General features: G+C 40.5%; 1 long non-coding RNA gene across 2 annotated transcripts in view; it reads right to left on the bottom strand.

Annotated features, from left to right (window-relative positions):
- Nucleotides 1-17,155, bottom strand: part of LOC137229936 (uncharacterized) — a 58,149-nt gene that overhangs the window by 13,359 nt on the left and 27,635 nt on the right. For both annotated transcript variants that reach the window (XR_010945935.1, XR_010945928.1), the window contains exon 2: nt 397-472. This is a non-coding gene — a long non-coding RNA (uncharacterized lncRNA). The remainder of the gene's footprint in view (nt 1-396; nt 473-17,155) is intronic.

The following is a 17,155-nucleotide window of genomic DNA, read 5'->3' as shown; positions in this document are numbered from 1 at the left end:
TTACCGACTTACTTACTCCTACGGAGTGAAGATGACCTAGACCAGGAAAAAAAAAAACAAAGAAACCAACAAGATTCTACCACTTACCTGCTATACCAAAAGATTCTCTTCTGTTTCTTAATGATGGTCTTCTCCTGTGAGAAGCAATAAAAGCCACAGGGGTGCCTGTTCATGTGCTCACAGAGAGGCAGTATAGCAGGGTGGTTAGAGACCTTGACCCAGAAGTCACTGGCTCTGCCACGTCCTAGCTGCCATGGTGTGAAGCAAGGTACTGAGCCTCATTATTTCCTAACTCTTTGGTTATTGAAAAGAAGGGGAGGGGGCAGGGGGCAAGAAGAACGAAGCCAGAGGAGGAAGGGATAGAGGAGACTCCAGTTTGGGACAAGGAAGACTTACCATGTTGCTTTGGATGGTCTCCACCAGAACTGACCCCGGTTTCACTATATGGGAGGAGTTGTTCTGGGCTTTGAACCTGGGTGAGAAAAATCAGATCCAAGAATTAAGTAACATAATCCGTGGGACTGATGAAAGGGGATTTTCTAAGTCATGCAACATCTATGATTTATTTCCTAGATTCTTGATAACATTCACAATGTACAATATTCAAAATTTATAATTGGTCAATGTACAAAGAAACAAGAACTTGTGGTCCATTCTCAAGAGAAAAGACAATCAATGAAAAGTAACATGACACAACCCTGATGTTGGATTCACACTGCAAAATGTCTGTCTTCTGGTGGCAGTTCAAACCTCAGTTCGAGTCTGATATCCTCAGCTGGGCTGTTCACAGAATGCCCTGGGCGTGCGTGGTTTTGGAGGTCAGCCTGCGATTTGGGCCGAGTTTAGATAAAATTTGAGGCTCTCCCTCTCTGGCTCTCTGTTTTTTATCCAGCAGTTTGACTACCCCAAACTCTGTCCTCTATTTTCTAGTCCAGACAGACTAAGTTTTCTCAAGGTATTTTAGTTGACCCTCACACACCAAGTTTAGCTTGCCCTCAGTCTAAAAGTGATAAAATGGGGAAATGATCTCCTGCCTTCCCTTCTTCCAAGTGTCAACCACCCTCCAGAATCTGCTTGGTTTTATTCACTCTCCAGTGCCTTCCAACTGTCCGTTCATTTCTCTTGTTTTGTTGTTCAGAGTTTAGAGCTGTTTCCTGCCGGAGGGTCAGATCCAGTAAAAACTTACTAGGCTTTACATGGGAATCTTTTTGTAATCATCAAATAGAGAAGAAAGGGGAGAAGTGACACAGACTCCACGTTCTGGCCATGATGGAATAGCTCGTATCAGGCTAGTCCAACTCTACAAGCAGCTATAAAAACTGGACAAAATACATAAAAAAGCCATTTGAATGCACTGAAGAATGCAGTCAGAAGACGAGGGGATACAAACCCTGAGCAAAGTAAACTTACTGAGGAAAGCTCCTCATGAGTTCTAGGCTTTTCCCCAAGGGCACTTTGTGGTACAGGGAATAGAGTCCAAGGAGCAGGTGGCAGCATCAGTTGGCTGAGGAGACAGGGATTGGAGTTTAAGACCATAAGGGGAAAAATCCAAGGCAGGGTTGGAGTCCTGAGTCTATCTATTCAAAATGTTTCAGCGTCCTGCCCTTGGGTGAGTCATTCATCAATTCCTTTGTTTTCGAGGGATAGTAGTACATGAATTTTCAACTGTGCAAAGGATTTGTGTCCCTAGCCCCCATGTTGTTCAAGGGTCAACTGAATCTATAAACCAATTGTATTTCTATATACTATCAGTAATCCATTAGAAAATCAAATTAACAAATACCTTATTTACAATAAAATCAAAAATATCAAATACCTAAGAATAAATCTGATGAAAGATGATAAAAGATGCACAAGCACACTACAGAAAACTATAAAACATGTTTATGAAAAATTAACGAAGATCTAAATACATAGAGGGATGATAATGTTCATGGCTTGGAAAACTCAATGTTGTTTAGATATTAATTAGCCTCCAAATTAATCTGTAGATTCCACGTAATTTCAATCAAGATCTCAGCAAGTTTTAATTTTTTTGGTAGAAATTGAAAAACTAATTTTAAAATTTATATGGAAATTCAAAGGGCCAAAAAATAGGGACTTCCTTGGTTGGCGCAGTGGTTAAGAATCTGCCTGCCAATTCAGGGGACACAGGTTGGATCCCTGGTCCAGGAAGATTCCACATACCGTGGAGCAACTAAGCCTGTGTGCCACAACTACTGACCCTGTGCTCTAGAGCTTGCAAGCCACAACTGCTGAGCCCACATGCTACAACTACTGAAGCCCACGCGCCCTAGAGCTTGTGCTCCACAACAAGAGATGCCACCGCAATGAGAAGCCCAAGCGCTGCAATGAAGAGTAGCCCCTGCTTGCCAAAACTAGAGAAAACCACGTGCAGCAACAAAGACCCAACACAGCCTAAATAAATAAATAAATAAAATAAACATTTAAAAAACAAAACAAAGAGCCAAAAATAGCCAAGATAAGCGTTCTGTCTGTCCGGGTGTTTTTTTTCCCCCCTCATTAAAAATCACTTTATTGAGCAATCACTGACATACAGAAAAGCATAAGTATGCATTTGTAAAACCATCACCACAATCTATGCCATAAACATACTCAGCATCTCCAAAAGTTTCCTCCCACCCTCTTTATTTTATTTTTTTATTTATTTACTTTTTTACATCTTTATTGGAGTATAATTGCTTTACAATGGTGTGTTAGTTTCTGCTTTATAACAAAGTGAATCAGTTATACATATACATATGTTCCCATATCTCCTCCCTCTTGCGTCTCCCTCCCACCCTCCCTATCCCACCCCTCCACGCGGTCACAAAGCACCAAGCTGATCTCCCTGTGCTGTGCGGCTGCTTCCCACTAGCTATCTACCTTACGTTTGGTAGTGTATATATGTCCATGCCTCTCTCTCGCTTTGTCACAGCTCACCCTTCCCCCTCCCCATATCCTCAAGTCCGTTCTCCAGTAGGTCTGTGTCTTTATTCCTGTCTTACCCCTAGGTTCTTCATGACATTTTTTTCTTAAATTCCATATATATGTGTTAGCATACGGTATTTGTCTTTCTCTTTCTGACTTACTTCACTCTGTATGACAGACTCTAGGTCTATCCACCTCATTACAAATAGCTCAATTTCATTTCTTTTTATGGCTGAGTAATATTCCATTGTATATGTGTGCCACATCTTCTTTATCCATTCATCCGATGATGGACACTTAGGTTGCTTCCATCTCCTGGCTATTGTAAATAGAGCTGCAATGAACATTTTGGTACATGACTCTTTTGGAATTATGGTTTTCTCAGGGTATATGCCCAGTAGTGGGATTGCTGGATCATATGGTAGCTCTATTTGTAGTTTTTTAAGGACCCTCCATACTGTTCTCCACAGTGGCTGCATCAATTTACATTCCCACCAACAGTGCAAGAGGGCTACATTTTCTCCACACTCTCTCCAGCATTTATTGTTTCTAGATTTTTTGACGATGGCCATTCTGACTGGTGTGAGATGATAGCTCATTGTAGTTTTGATTTGCATTTCTCTAATGATTAATGATGTTGAGCATTCATTCATGTGTTTGTTGGCAGTCTGTATATCTTCTTTGCAGAAATGTCTATTTAGGTCTTCTGCCCATATTTGGATTGGGTTGTTTGTTTTTTTGTTATTGAGCTACATTAACTGCTTATAAATTTTTGAGATTAATTCTTTCTCAGTTGCTTCATTTGCAAATATTTTCTCCCATTCTGAGGGTTGTCCTTTGGTCTTGTTTATGGTTTCCTTTGCTGTGCAAAAGCTTTGAAGTTTCATTAGGTCCCATTTATTTATTTTTGTTTTTATTATCATTTCTCTAGGAGGTGGGTCAAAAAAGATCTTGCTGTGATTTATGTCATAGAGTGTTCTGCCTATGTTTTCCTCTAAGAGTTTGATAGTGTCTGGCCTTACATTTAGGTCTCTAATCCATTTTGTGTTTATTTTTGTGTATGGTGTTAGGGAGTGTTCTAATTTCATTCTTTTACGTGTAGTTGTCCAGTTTTCCCAGCACCACTTATTGAAGAGGCGGTCCATTCTCCACTGTACATTCCTGCCTCCTTGATCAAAGATAAGGTGACCATATGTGTGTAGGTTTATCTCCGGGCTTTCTATCCTATTTCATTGATCTATCTTTCTGTTTTTGTGCCAGTACCATACTGTCTTGATTACTGTAGATTTGTAGTATAGTCTGAAGTCAGGGAGCCTGATTCCTCCAGCTCCGTTTTTCATTCTCCAGATTGCTTTGGCTATTCGGGGTCTTTAGTGTTTCCATACAAATTGTGAATATTTTTGTTCTAGTTCTGTGAAAAATACCAGTGGTAGTTTGATAGGGATTGCATTGAATCTGTAGATTGCTTTGGGTAGTAGAGTCATTTTCACAATGTTGGTTCTTCCAATCCAAGAACATGGTATATCTCTCCATCTCTTTGTATCATTTTTAATTTCTTTCATCAGTGTCTTATAATCTTCTGCATACAGATCTTTTGTCTCCTTAGGTAGGTTTATTCCTAGATATTTTATTCTTTTTGTTGCAATGGTAAATGGGAGTGTTTTCTTGATTTCACTTTCAGAGTTTTCATCATTAGTGTATAGGAATGCCAGAGATTTCTGTGCATTAATTTTGTATCGTGCTACTTTACCAAATTCATTGATTAGCTCTAGTAGTTTTCTGGTAGCATCTTTACGATTCTCTATGTATAGTATCATGTCATCTGCAAACAGTGACAGCTTTACTTCTTCTTTTCCAATTTGGATTCCTTTTATTTCCTTTTCTACTCTGATGGCTGTGGCTAAAACTTCCAAAACAATGTTGAATAACAGTGGTGAGAGTGGGCAACCTTGTCTTGTTCCTGATCTTAGTGGAAATGCTTTCAATTTTTCACCATTGAGGACGATGTTGGCTGTGGGTTTTTCATATATGGCCTTTATTATGTTGAGGAGAGTTCCCTCTATGCCTACTTTCTGGAGGGTTTTTATCATAAATGGGTGTTGAATTTTGTCGAAAGCTTTCTCTGCATCTATTGAGATGACCATATGTTTTTTTCTCCTTCACTTTGTTAATATGGTTTATCACATTGATTGATTTGCGTATATTAAAGAATCCTTGCGTTCCTGGAATAAACCCCACTCGATCATGGTGTATGATCCTTTTAATGTGCTGTTGGATTCTGTTTGCTGGTATTTTGTTGAGGATTTTTGCATCTATGTTCATGAGTGATATTGGCCTGTAGTTTTCTTTCTTTGTGACATCCTTGTCTGGTTTTGGTATCAAGGTGATGGTGGCCTCGTAGAATGAGTTTGGGAGTATTCCTCCCTCTGCTATATTTTGGAAGAGTTTGAGAAGAATAGGTGTTAGCTCTTCTCTAAATGTTTGATAGAATTCACGTGTGAAGCCATCTGGTCCTGGGCTTTTGTTTTTTGGAAGATTTTTAATCACAGTCTCAATTTCAGTGCTTGTGATTGGTCTATTTATATTTTCTATTTCTTCCTGGTCCAGTCTCAGAATGTTATGCTTTTCTAAGAATTTTTCCATTTGTTCCAGGTTTTCCATTTTATTAGCATAGAGTTGCTTGTAGTAATCTCTCATGATCCTTTGTATTTCTTCAGTGTCAGTTGTTACTTCTCCTTTTTCATTTCTATTTTCTTGATTTGAGTCTTCTTCCTTTTTTCCTTGATGAGTCTGGCTAATGGTTTAGCAATTTTGTTTACCTTCTCAAAGAACCAGCTTTTAGTTTTATTGATATTTGCTATTGTTCCTTTATGTCTTTTTCATTTATTTCTGATCTGATCTTTATGATTTCTTTCATTCTGCTAACTTTGGGGTTTTTTTGTTCTCCTTTATCTAATTGCTTTAGGTGTAAGGTTAGGTTGTTTATTTGAGATGTTTCTTGTTTCTGTGGTAGGATTGTATTGCTATAAACTTCCCTCTTAGAACTGCTTTTGCTGCATCCCATAGGTTTTGGGTTGTCGTGTTTTCATTGTCATTTGTGTGTAGGTATTTTTTGATTTCCTCTTTGATTTCTTCAGTGATCTCTTGGTTATTAAGTAGTATATTGTTTAGCTTCCATGTATTTGTACTTTATACAGATTTTTTCCTGTCTTTGATATCTAGTCTCATTACACTGTGGTCTGAAAAGATACTTGATATGATTTCAATTTTCTTAAATTTACCAAGGCTTGATTTGTGACCCAAGACATCATCTGTCCTATATAATGTTCCATGAGCACTTGAGAAGAAAGTGTATTCTGTTATTTTTGGATGGAATGTCCTATAAATATCAATTAAGTCCACCTTATTTAATGTGTTATTTAAAGCTTGTGTTTCCTTATTTCTTTTCATTTTGGATGATCTGTCCATTGATGAAAGTGGGGTGTTAATGTCCCCTACTCTGATTGTGTTACTGTTGATTTCCCCTTTTATGGCTGTTAGCATTTGCCTTATGTATTGAGGTGCTCCTATGTTGGGTGCATATATATTTATAACTGTTATATCTTCTTGGATTGATTCCTTGATCATTGTGTAGTGTCCTTCTATATCTCTCATAATAGTCTTTATTTTAAAGCCTATTTTGTGTGATAGAAAAATTGCTACTCCAGCTTTCTTTGATTTCTATTTGCATGGAATATCTTTTTCCATCCCTTCACTTTCAGTCTGTATGTGTCCCTAGGTCTGAAGTGGGTCTCTTGTAGACAGCATACATATGGGTCTTGTTTTTGTATCCATTCAGCCAGTCTATGTCTTTTGGTTAGAGCATTTAATCCATTGACATATAGGGTAATTATCAATGTATGTGTTCCTATTACCATTTTCTTAATTGTTTTGGGTTTGTTTTTGTAGGTGTTTTCCTTCTCTTGTGTTTCCTGCCTATAGAAGTTCCTTTAGCATTTGTTGTAAAGCTGGTTTGGTCGTGCTGAATTCTGTTAGCTTTTGCTTGTCTCTAATTATTTTAATTTCCCCATTGAATCTGAATGATACCCTTGCTGGGTAGAATAATCTTGGTTGTAGGTTTTCCCCTTTCATCACTTTAAATATGTCCTGCCACACCCTCTGGCTTGCAGAGTTTCTGCTGAAAAATCAGCTGTTAACTTTATGGGGATTCCCTTATATGTTATTTGTTGCTTTTCCCTTGCTGCTTTTAATATTTTTTATTTGTATTTAATTTTTGATAGTTTGATTAATATGTGTTTTGGTGTGTTTCTCTTTGGGTTTTCCTGTATGGTACTCTCTGTGCTTCCTGGAATTGATTGACTATTTCCTTTCCTATGTTAGGCAAGTTTTTGACTATAATCTCTTCAAATATTTTCTCAGACCCTTTCTTTTGCTCTTCTTCTTCTGGAATCCCTATAATTTGAATGTTGGTGCTTTTAAAGTTGTCCCAGAGGTCTCTGAGACTGTCTTCAATTCTTTTCATTCTTTTTTCTTTATTCTGCTCCCTGCCAGTTATATCCACCATTTCATCTTCCAGCTCACTTATCCATTCTTCTGCCTCAGTTACTCTGTTATCAATTCCTTCTAGAGTATTTTTAATTTCAGGAATTGTGTTGTTCGTCACTAGTTGTTTGCTCTTTAGTTCTTCTAGATTCTGTTAAATGTTGTATTTTCTCCATTCTGTTTCCAAAATTTTGGATCCTACTTTACTATCAGTACTCTGAATTCTTTTTCAGGTAGGTTGCCTATTTTTTCTTCATTTATTTGGTCTGGTACATTTTTACCTTGCTCCTTTGTCTGTAACATTTTTTTTGTCCTTTCATGTTTTTGTTTTTTTGATGAGTGGTGGTGTATTCCTGTCTTACTTGTTGTCTGTCCTGTTATGTCCAGCACAGGAGTTTGCAGGCAGTTGGGTAGAGCTGGGTCTTGGTCCTGAGATGAGGACCTCCAGGAGGCCTCATTCCAATTGATGTTCCCTGGGGTCTGAGTTTCTCTGTTAGTCCAGCAGCTTGGACTCGGAGCTCCCACAACAGGAGCTCAGGCCTGACCTGCAGCCTGGGAACCAAATCCCACAAGCCAGTCAAGTGGTGTTCCTCCCATCCCCTTAGGTGACTGTGATCCCCCAGTGGTGCCTGGTAGGTGCCCTAGTTGTGAGGAGATGAGAATTCCGCATCCCCCTAGTATGCCATCTTGACTCCACCTCCCATTTTCAGTTAATTTTTGAGCGAGGTGTATGTTGAGGTTCATTTTTTTTGCCTATGAATGTCCAATTCCTCCAGCACAATTTGTTGAAAAGACTAACCTTTCTTCATTGAATTGTTTTTGCACCTTTGTCAAAAACCTATTGGCCAAACCATGGTCTTTCAATAGGTTCTGCTGGTTAGATCCAGTTGTGGTGATACAACATTTAGCTCCTAGGCAAATGCTGTTGTAATTGAATATTTCTTCTTTCTCAGTGGCAGGGTAGAAATATACAGTTAAATCTATTTTTTTTTGGACTTTTCAAGTAACTCTATTAGCCCTTAGTGAGCACATAGGTATGACTAATTAGTAAGATGTATTTGGATCTTTCTATTTCATATAACATAGCTTGAAGTTGTGGGTCCCCATAGATATAAACTTTTACAAGTATGGCCCATACTTTTTCCTGGCACAGTGTATAATCCATGAATGTGAACCATTTGCTGTTGGATAAATACTCAAATTCATGTCTTCTTGATATAGTTCCATTCATGTGATCCTAGCAAATAGAAAGAATGATATATGTATCAAGATGACAAAGACCTTTTTAACACTTCAATTTTTAAAAAATGAATCTGAAAATGATCAGCTCTTTAGACTTCCTATGGCCCTCCCGACACCTAGCAGTACATTTGTAATGATGCGGTGCATCAGCTCCCTAGTGGGAGCTCTAAGCTTCAGCGGCTTCGGGAAACAAAGAACTGATGCCTCCTATTTACTGTTTTTTGACTTCTAACTTTTTATTCTCAACACCTTGGTTTTACTGAGAACTGCTCCTGTTTTGTTCCAGTACCTGAGGCTATAGAGATGTTAATTTGCATGGCTGCAGAACGCAGTTTTAACCTTTTTCTTAGAAATGCCACAAGTCAGTAGGATTTGTGTTGTCATGCTATTTTAGTTCTCTACAAATATCACAACATGGCAAGACAAATTGTTGCAGTGTCAGGAATTAACTTTGTCTTCTGATTAAGGAGTATTCATTTTCATTCATTGGATTGTATGCCTGGAAGATCAGATATGTAGATTTAATACATTTTAAAGATCTTGCATTCTTCACTTTATATGCAGATATGTGAAAAATGAAATCTTTTGAGATTTAGAACAGATCCACTTAATTTGCATTTTATATAACTTTTCATAACATTAAGATTAAGTTGTCAATCAAAACTAATAGAATAAAATAAAAATTTCCTACATCATTAACAGAGAGTTGTTCACAAGGTAATGGTGGATTTGCACAATTTGTAATCAAAATTTATGATACCAGGTTGAAAATATAATAAATGACTTGATCACCAAAAAAAAAGTGTGTGTGCGTGTGTGTGTGTGTATGTGTGTGTGTGTATATTCCTTCCAGTCCGTCATGATAAGAAGCTTTTTTCATGATATTCTTAATATATGGGAGTGATCTATTCTCTAAGAATCACTGGGTTATGTTTAGGACAGTGGGATTATTTTAGATCAAAATAATGACAATATCAGATTCTTGAAAACTCCAAGATCTGTTTTCTCCTAAGGAGACCTATAATAAAGTGTGTTGTTGAAAACTTTGCTGGTGTCTTGCCTTTTATATTAGCTGGATTCACAGAAAAAATGAAGATCTCAGTTAGACAATGTTACTTATGGCCTAATAATTTATGTGCAGCAACAAGAATCTTATACACTGCCAGTGGGATGTAAATTGGCACAAAACCATGGAAAACAATTTGGAGAAAACCACCTCTTCAGCAAAACCACTTTTGGAAAGCTGCAATTGGCAAAATAGAACATTCACTCATCCTACAAGCCAGTAATCTCACTATATAACATATCCTAAAAATTTCTTGTGCATATACTCTAGGGGAGAATGTACAATAATTTTTACACAGCATTGCTAATAATAGCAAAACACTGGAAGCAACCCAATGTCCATCAACAGTATAATGGAGAAATAAAGTTGTGATATACAGCGGAAGAAATAATTTGTGATTATACTCAATAACATGGATGAATCCCCTAAATATAATGTTGACCAGAAGAGACAGATCGCAGAAGAATGTATGCATTCTAATTTGAGATAGACAAAGTTCAAAGTTGATTAAACTAGACAATATATTTTAGAGTACATATGTAAATAATAAATATATTAAAAGAAACAAGGGGATAGTTATCACTAAAACTAAATAACCTAACTATATAACCACTAAAATTCATAATAGTGGTTAATATTCTGGAGGAGAGAGGGGATGAGTTCAGGATATGGTAGAGGAAAGTTCTGGAGTATATTTTGTTGTCTGGCCTGGGTACATGAGTGTTGACTACTAACCATTCCTTAGACATTACACATGTGTTTGTACACTACATTTATTCTCTACTTCAATAAAACTTGTAGAGGAAAGGTACTTTAGTTTCATGTTTTTAGTGTCTCAGTTCCCTATATCCGCAGGAGGTGTAGGGGTTGGAGGATGGAGAGTTCACAGGTAACAGCTGAAGGAAACAGAAATGGCCCTTTCACAAAAGGCAACCCCAAAACAGACTTTCCTTTCATCCAAGTCTGGTCTAGGCCTGTTTGAAACGATCACTCTGGGTCTGCCAAGACGAGAAAGTAATGGCAGGCATGGGTTTAAGCAGAAGTAGGAAACACCTGTTTCCAAAATGGCGGACTTGGTTCTGGGGCTCAGAGTTTGCAAACTGCCAATGGTGGGGAGGGGCTCATATGGGCCATGGACATGTGTTTATGACTGGACCCCCATGTGTTCATGATTTTTAAGCTAGTTGGTAGCAACTTCAAAACATGAGATTTCACATGAGAATCTTAAATTTCAGTTCCTCTTGAAAAATCAAACCTGGTAGCATTGGGTACCCATTTAGATGGAATATTCACTCTTCAGTTCAGCACGGTTCTCATCACCCCCCATTGGCTGACACCGAACTTGCTTATTTACATGAGTGGACTGACCTCTGAAGGCATGAGCAGCACCTGGTTTGTGGGTTCTGTGACCACAAAAATGTGGCCCTTTTGCTTCTAGTACTCCAGAAAGAAGCCTGGGTATGGCAGGGGCCATAGGAATGCCCATGGAGGCTGGATGCTATGTGATGTGCTCTCTGAAGCAGCCGTGATGAGGGCCCCTGCATGGATCTGGTACGGAGGGATGAGGTTCAGCAGATATGGCTCAGGCCTCACAGCAGCTTGACGGGGGGAATGCCAACAGGGATCATGATGGATGGCTAACTCTCCTCTCCCATTTTCCTGGATGACGAAAGCGGAGGATCCTGGTATGACACAAGGAAGAGTGGGTGGCGAGGGGAGGAATCAATAGAAACATACTGGTATTGGCCATATCATTGATCTTGAAAAGGTAGGCTGAGAAACGGATTTGACTTGAAGAAAAAAAAGAAATATGACCTTTTTTGCACCTTGATTACTGTGGGAACATTCATTCATGCTTTTTATGTGGTGTTTTACAATGACCTTTTTTTTTTTTTTTTGCGGTACGCGGTCCTCTCACTGTTGTGGCCTCTCCCGTTGCGGAGCACAGGCTCCGGACGCGCAGGCTCAGCGGCCATGGCTCACGGGCCCAGCCGCTCCGCGGCATGTGGGATCTTCCCGGACCGGGGCACGAACCCGTGTCCCCTGCATCGGCAGGCGGACTCTCAACCACTGCGCCTCCAGGGAAGCCCTACGATGACCTATTTTGATGGAAGTTAAAAAGAATATTAACGTCTAAATGTTTCCAGTCCCTCTCTCTCCTCCCATTTAGAAAAGAGAATCTTGTGTTTGCTAGTCTATCTTCTCTCTCTTCCTCACCCTCTGTTTATCAGTCCCAGAACAATTCCTATACTTGCAAATGCCAGAGCAGAATCAGAAATGGGTGAGGAAAAAGCCCAGATGACAGGAGGAGAGGGGAAATGAAGGAAAGAAGCCAAATTGAGTTCATAATAAAGCGCGGGAGAGAGGGGAGGGGTGAAAAGGAGAAGGGACTGGGTGGAAAGAGGGTGGGAGGTGGGTTGACAGGTGAATCAGCCTGAGGACCAGGTGGTAAGCAAGAAACCGGTGGAGGACAGGAAGGTAAAGACCAGCATGCTTCCATCGTGAAATAAATAAGACCCCCTCCTTAATATTTAAAATTTATTTGATATTTATAACAGACACAATTTAAAGATTGGAATCACTATTTGGCAGTAGGTGGGGACTGGGAGACTGAATTCTTATTTGAACCTGATGCCATTACTTACGGAAACAGGGCAATGAGGATCCAGGACTCATAAGGGTTACCCCATAGCATGGAATCCAACAGACCCAGAATTCGTAGAGGGAAGGTAGGGACTTTGAATTAAGGGGAGGGACCTTGGGTTTCCCTGGTGGCGCAATGGTTGAGAGTCCGCCTGCCGATGTAGAGGACACGGGGTTCGTGTCCCGGTCCGGGAAGATCCCACATGCCGCGGAGCGGCTGGGCCCGTGAGCCATGGCCGCTGGGCCTGCGCGTCCGGACCCTGTGCTCCGCAACGGGAGAGGCCACAACAGTGAGAGGCCCACATACCGAAAAAAAAAAAAAAAAAAAAGAGGAGAGACCTGCCCAATTTTAGAACTGGGCGGGCAAATGAGCAGATGCCAGTGGAACAGACAAGATGTGGGCAATGTCCTGAATCCAAAGGGAGTCAGTAAGGCTGGTGCAAACAGGGATGCGATCAATCAGAGCTACAGCAGCAGCTGAGCGCTCTCTCCATTTCTCTACTGCCTGCAGGGGCAGGAGGCTCTCGTGGTTGGGAAGGAGGTCAGATGAAGTCAGGGAAACGCTGAGCTGAGCTGCTGCTGGGTCACTAAAAGGTCCTAAAAGGGAGAATATTTGGTTAAACGTTTTCCACTTATTTGCCTCACCTGACCGTGCCTCACTGTTGATTGATGGGTGTTTATTTATTTGGAATATAAACGTGTTGATTTTTATGATAGCTGTCCTGTCAGTCATGCCACTCTAAGTATTGGAATTCAAATATATTCCAATTAAACTCATCTAAATTCTATGCATACTTGCAAAATGCCTATTGTTTATATAGTATTTGAATTTTGCCAATTGTGCCAATCGTGTTCTTTACAGTGTTTTTCCTATATCCAGGATTGCATCCAGGATCACACATTGCGTTTAGTTGTCATGTCTCTTTAGTCCCCTTTTTTTGGAACAGCTCTGCCTTCTTTTGTCTTTCATGACCCTGCTATTTTGAAGGGTGTAAGACAGTTGTTGCATAGAATGTTCCTCATAGTACATAATAATCTTCTTAATACTAAGAAAGATACAGAGAGAGAGAATCTTAGTGCTGAAGGAACCTGTGAAATTATTCCACATTGCTTAATTTTACAGATGAGAAATCTAGTGTATAAGCTAATTTAAAATTAATGTTAAAAGAGTAATCCAGACATTATAATCTCATTAGGCAGCTGGCACATAAGAAAGGTTTGATGAGGGCTGTAGTATATTCAGAAGATTCCATGAAGGAATCAGGAGGCTGAAGGCTGGTGGGACTTGGATAGAGAGAACACAGAGCATCAGGTGCCTCATGAACAGGACTCCCCTCAGTGACAGGCACCACTTTGTTACATTTTCCAAAGACGGCCATAATAATAGGTCTTTCTAGGACTTGGCCACTTCCTTATCAAGTGAGGAGTCCAAGTCCCTTCCTCCTCGAATTTGGCCAAACTTGTGATTGTTTTCATAGATAGAATGCAGTGGCAGTGACATTGAGTGGCTTCCAAGGCTAGGTTAGAAAAGCCCATGCAGCTTTTGCCTGATTCCCCTGGAATTCAGCCACCATGCTTTGAGGAAGCCCAAGCAGCTCACAGAAAGGCTCAAAGTATTAGGCTCACAGGCGTGGTTGAGCTGCTTGGCAACAGCCAGTGCCAACTTTCCAGCCGTGTGAATGAGAAATCTTGAAGGCAGGTCCTCCAGACCCCAGTCAAACAGCCCCACCTAACACCACGGAGAAGAGAATAGCTGTTTCCACGGGCACTTGCCCAAGTTGTAGATTTGTAAGGAAAAAGGAAAATATTGTTGACATGTACACACTGCTATATTTAAAATGGATAACCGGGCTTCCCTGGTGGCGCAGTGGTTGAGAGTCCGCCTGCCGATGCGGCGGACGCGGGTTCGTGCCCCGGTGCAGGAGGATCCTGCATGCCGTGGAGCGGCTGGGCCTGTGGGCCATGGCCACTGAGGCTGCGGGTCCGGAGCCTGTGTTCCGCGGCCGGAGAGGCCAAAACAGTGAGAGGCCCACGTACAGAAAAAAAAAAAAAGGATAACCAACAAGGCCCTACTGTATAGCACAGGGAACTCTGCTCAATATTATGTAACAACTTAAATGGGAAAAGAATTTGAAAAAGGATACATGTATATGTATAACTGAATCACTTTGCTGTACACCTGAAACTAATGCAACATTGTTAAGCAACTTTACTCCAATATAAAATAAAAAGTTTCAAAACATAAATAAATAAGAATAATTTAAAAAAAGAAAATATTGTAACTGTCTTAAGCATCTAAGCTGTGTTTGTGGTTTTTTGCTGCACAGCTGTAGATAAACAAAATGCTGGCTAACCTTCGGGTGTCCCGTGAGGAGGAGGCAAGAAACCAGGAGTGAGGTGCTTAGAATCCTTCAGACACATGAGCTTCCCTGGTGGTGCAGTGGTTAAGAATCCACCTACCAATGCAGGGGACATGGGTTCGAGCCCTAGTCTGGGAAGATCCCACATGCTGTGGAGCAACTAAGCCCATGTGTCACAACTACTGAGCCCTTGTGCCACAACTACTGAAGCCCGTGCACCTAGAGCCCGTGCTCCTCAACAAGAGAAGCCACCACAATGAGAAGCCCATGCACCACAACAAAGAGTAGCCCCCGCTCGCCGCAACTAGAGAAAGGCCACGCACAGCAACGAAGACCCAACGCAGCCAAAAAATAAACAAATAAATAAAATTAAAAAAAAAAAAAGAATCCTTCAGACACAAAACCAAATATAGGGTTCCAGTTCAAGCATACTACAACTGCAGGGACCTGACCAAAAGAATTTAAACAGAGGGCTCTTTGCATCTACTGGACCTCATAATCAAGACACAGAAGCCACCCTTGAAAGGCTGCAGCTGAGAAACTCTGAGTGTCATCCCAGGCTCCCTGCGTGGCCCCAAGGAGCTTTGCTGGATTAACCATTCAGCTTCCTACACTCCATCCTCATCCTTCACACTAAACACCACATCTCTTCCATCCGCTCTCTGCCTCACCCTAAGTGCTTAACTCCAGGTTTTTGAAACTGGGGCACTTGAAAATGTGAATGGTGAGCAGGCCCAGAGCCTGCAAAGGCAGTCAGAGCCATTGTGCCTAAGACCAACCCACTGCCACAAGAGCCATTACACCGAGAACCCAAGTCCTAAGGCTATCTCAGGAAAATAAGAGCTACTCTACAGTAAAGACTTCCTGAATGCAGGATGGGAGTTTTCTCCCACAGGTCAATAGTGGGCCCCTTGACAGCCATAGAAAGAGCTTTCAATCTTTTCTAAAATTTATTAGCGACTCGTTTTCCTTTTCTCTCCGTCTAGGGAGTAGTTGAAAGACTTCATTTCAACTGATAAGCTGTAATTAGGGACTTATGGTTTCCCTAGAGTTTAGGACCAATAGCTACAGAATCTTATTAGAAAATGTAATTAATGTATTCCCATTACATTTTCACTTACTAGTGGGGAAACTAGAATAGTGATGGGAGGCTTTTCACAAAAGTGAAAAAAGTTAGGTAAATTATCATTTTTTAAGCCTCATTACAAAAGAAAAACACTCTTTTAATGCAATCTTGTTCAGCTAAATGAGTAAAATGCTTCTCTGCATTAAAAACAAAATGTCATCTCTCTTCCTCATTTTAAAACAAATTAAGTCTGAATAAGATATTACAGCTTCCAGTGAAATCAGTTCCTCCTGGATTGGGAAAAATATAATCTTGGTTATAAAGAGCAAATGAAACAAACATTACCATGGCTAAGAGACAACGTTAACATCTGATTATTGAAGGGAGGGATGATATTTCACACAGTTCTGTCCATGCTGTGAGAGTAGACATTAAAGTTACTGTACTAAGACATATCCCCACCCATCTACCAAAATGATAAAAATTCCACAAATGAAAATTCACTAATTTTCAGTAAACCTTTTTGCATTTAGAATCAACCTGTTAAACTACTATTATTCCTGGAAAGAGTACTATAACGGTTATGACCACTTTTTGAGGTTTTATCTTGAACCTTTTGAAATAAAGAATTGCTGCCTTAAAAAGCTAAAGCAGGGCTTCCCTGGTGGCGCAGTGGTTGAGAGTCCGCCTGCCGATGCAGGGGACACGGGTTCGTGCCCCGGGCCGGGAGGATCCCACATGCCGCGGAGCGGCTGGGCCAGTGAGCCATGGCCGCTGAGCCTGCGTGTCCGGAGCCTGTGCTCCACAGCGGGACAGGCCACAGCAGTGAGAGGCTCGCGTACCGCAAAAAAAAAAAAAAAAAAAAAGCTAAAGCAAATGTCCTGAGTGAATGAGCGCGCAGGACAGATACTTTGGATGTGAAAAGGAGTTTAACAGCTTTTCAGGAGAGCTCGTCTGTGTGCGATGCATAAAGTCGAAGTTGAAGAGCGAGTCTTCTCATCTTCCAGGGTTGGCCCTCATCTTTGGTAGTAGAACTGTAGTAAACTAGATTCTAATGACTTAAAAATAATGACGAAATTAAACGTAATAAAAGTTTACCCCTCTATGTCTTTTCTCTTTAGCTGAAAGTCTTCTGCACTTGTTTCCCTGGCAAATGCCTAGTGTTTTCTCAAGGTTTAGCTCCTTCGTGAAGCCTTCTAGAAACCCCCAACCCCTAGAGCAATTAATTACCCCATCTTACTTAATCTCACAGAATGTTGTGTATACCTCCATTATAAATGTATAACCCCTGTTAGAACATGAGCT

The sequence above is a fragment of the Pseudorca crassidens genome, chromosome 1 (genome assembly GCF_039906515.1).
Source record: "Pseudorca crassidens isolate mPseCra1 chromosome 1, mPseCra1.hap1, whole genome shotgun sequence".
In the NCBI taxonomy this organism is placed as follows: Eukaryota; Metazoa; Chordata; class Mammalia; order Artiodactyla; family Delphinidae; genus Pseudorca; species Pseudorca crassidens.
Note: the sequence above shows the minus strand (reverse complement) of the source record. Positions and strands in the feature narration are given on the sequence as shown.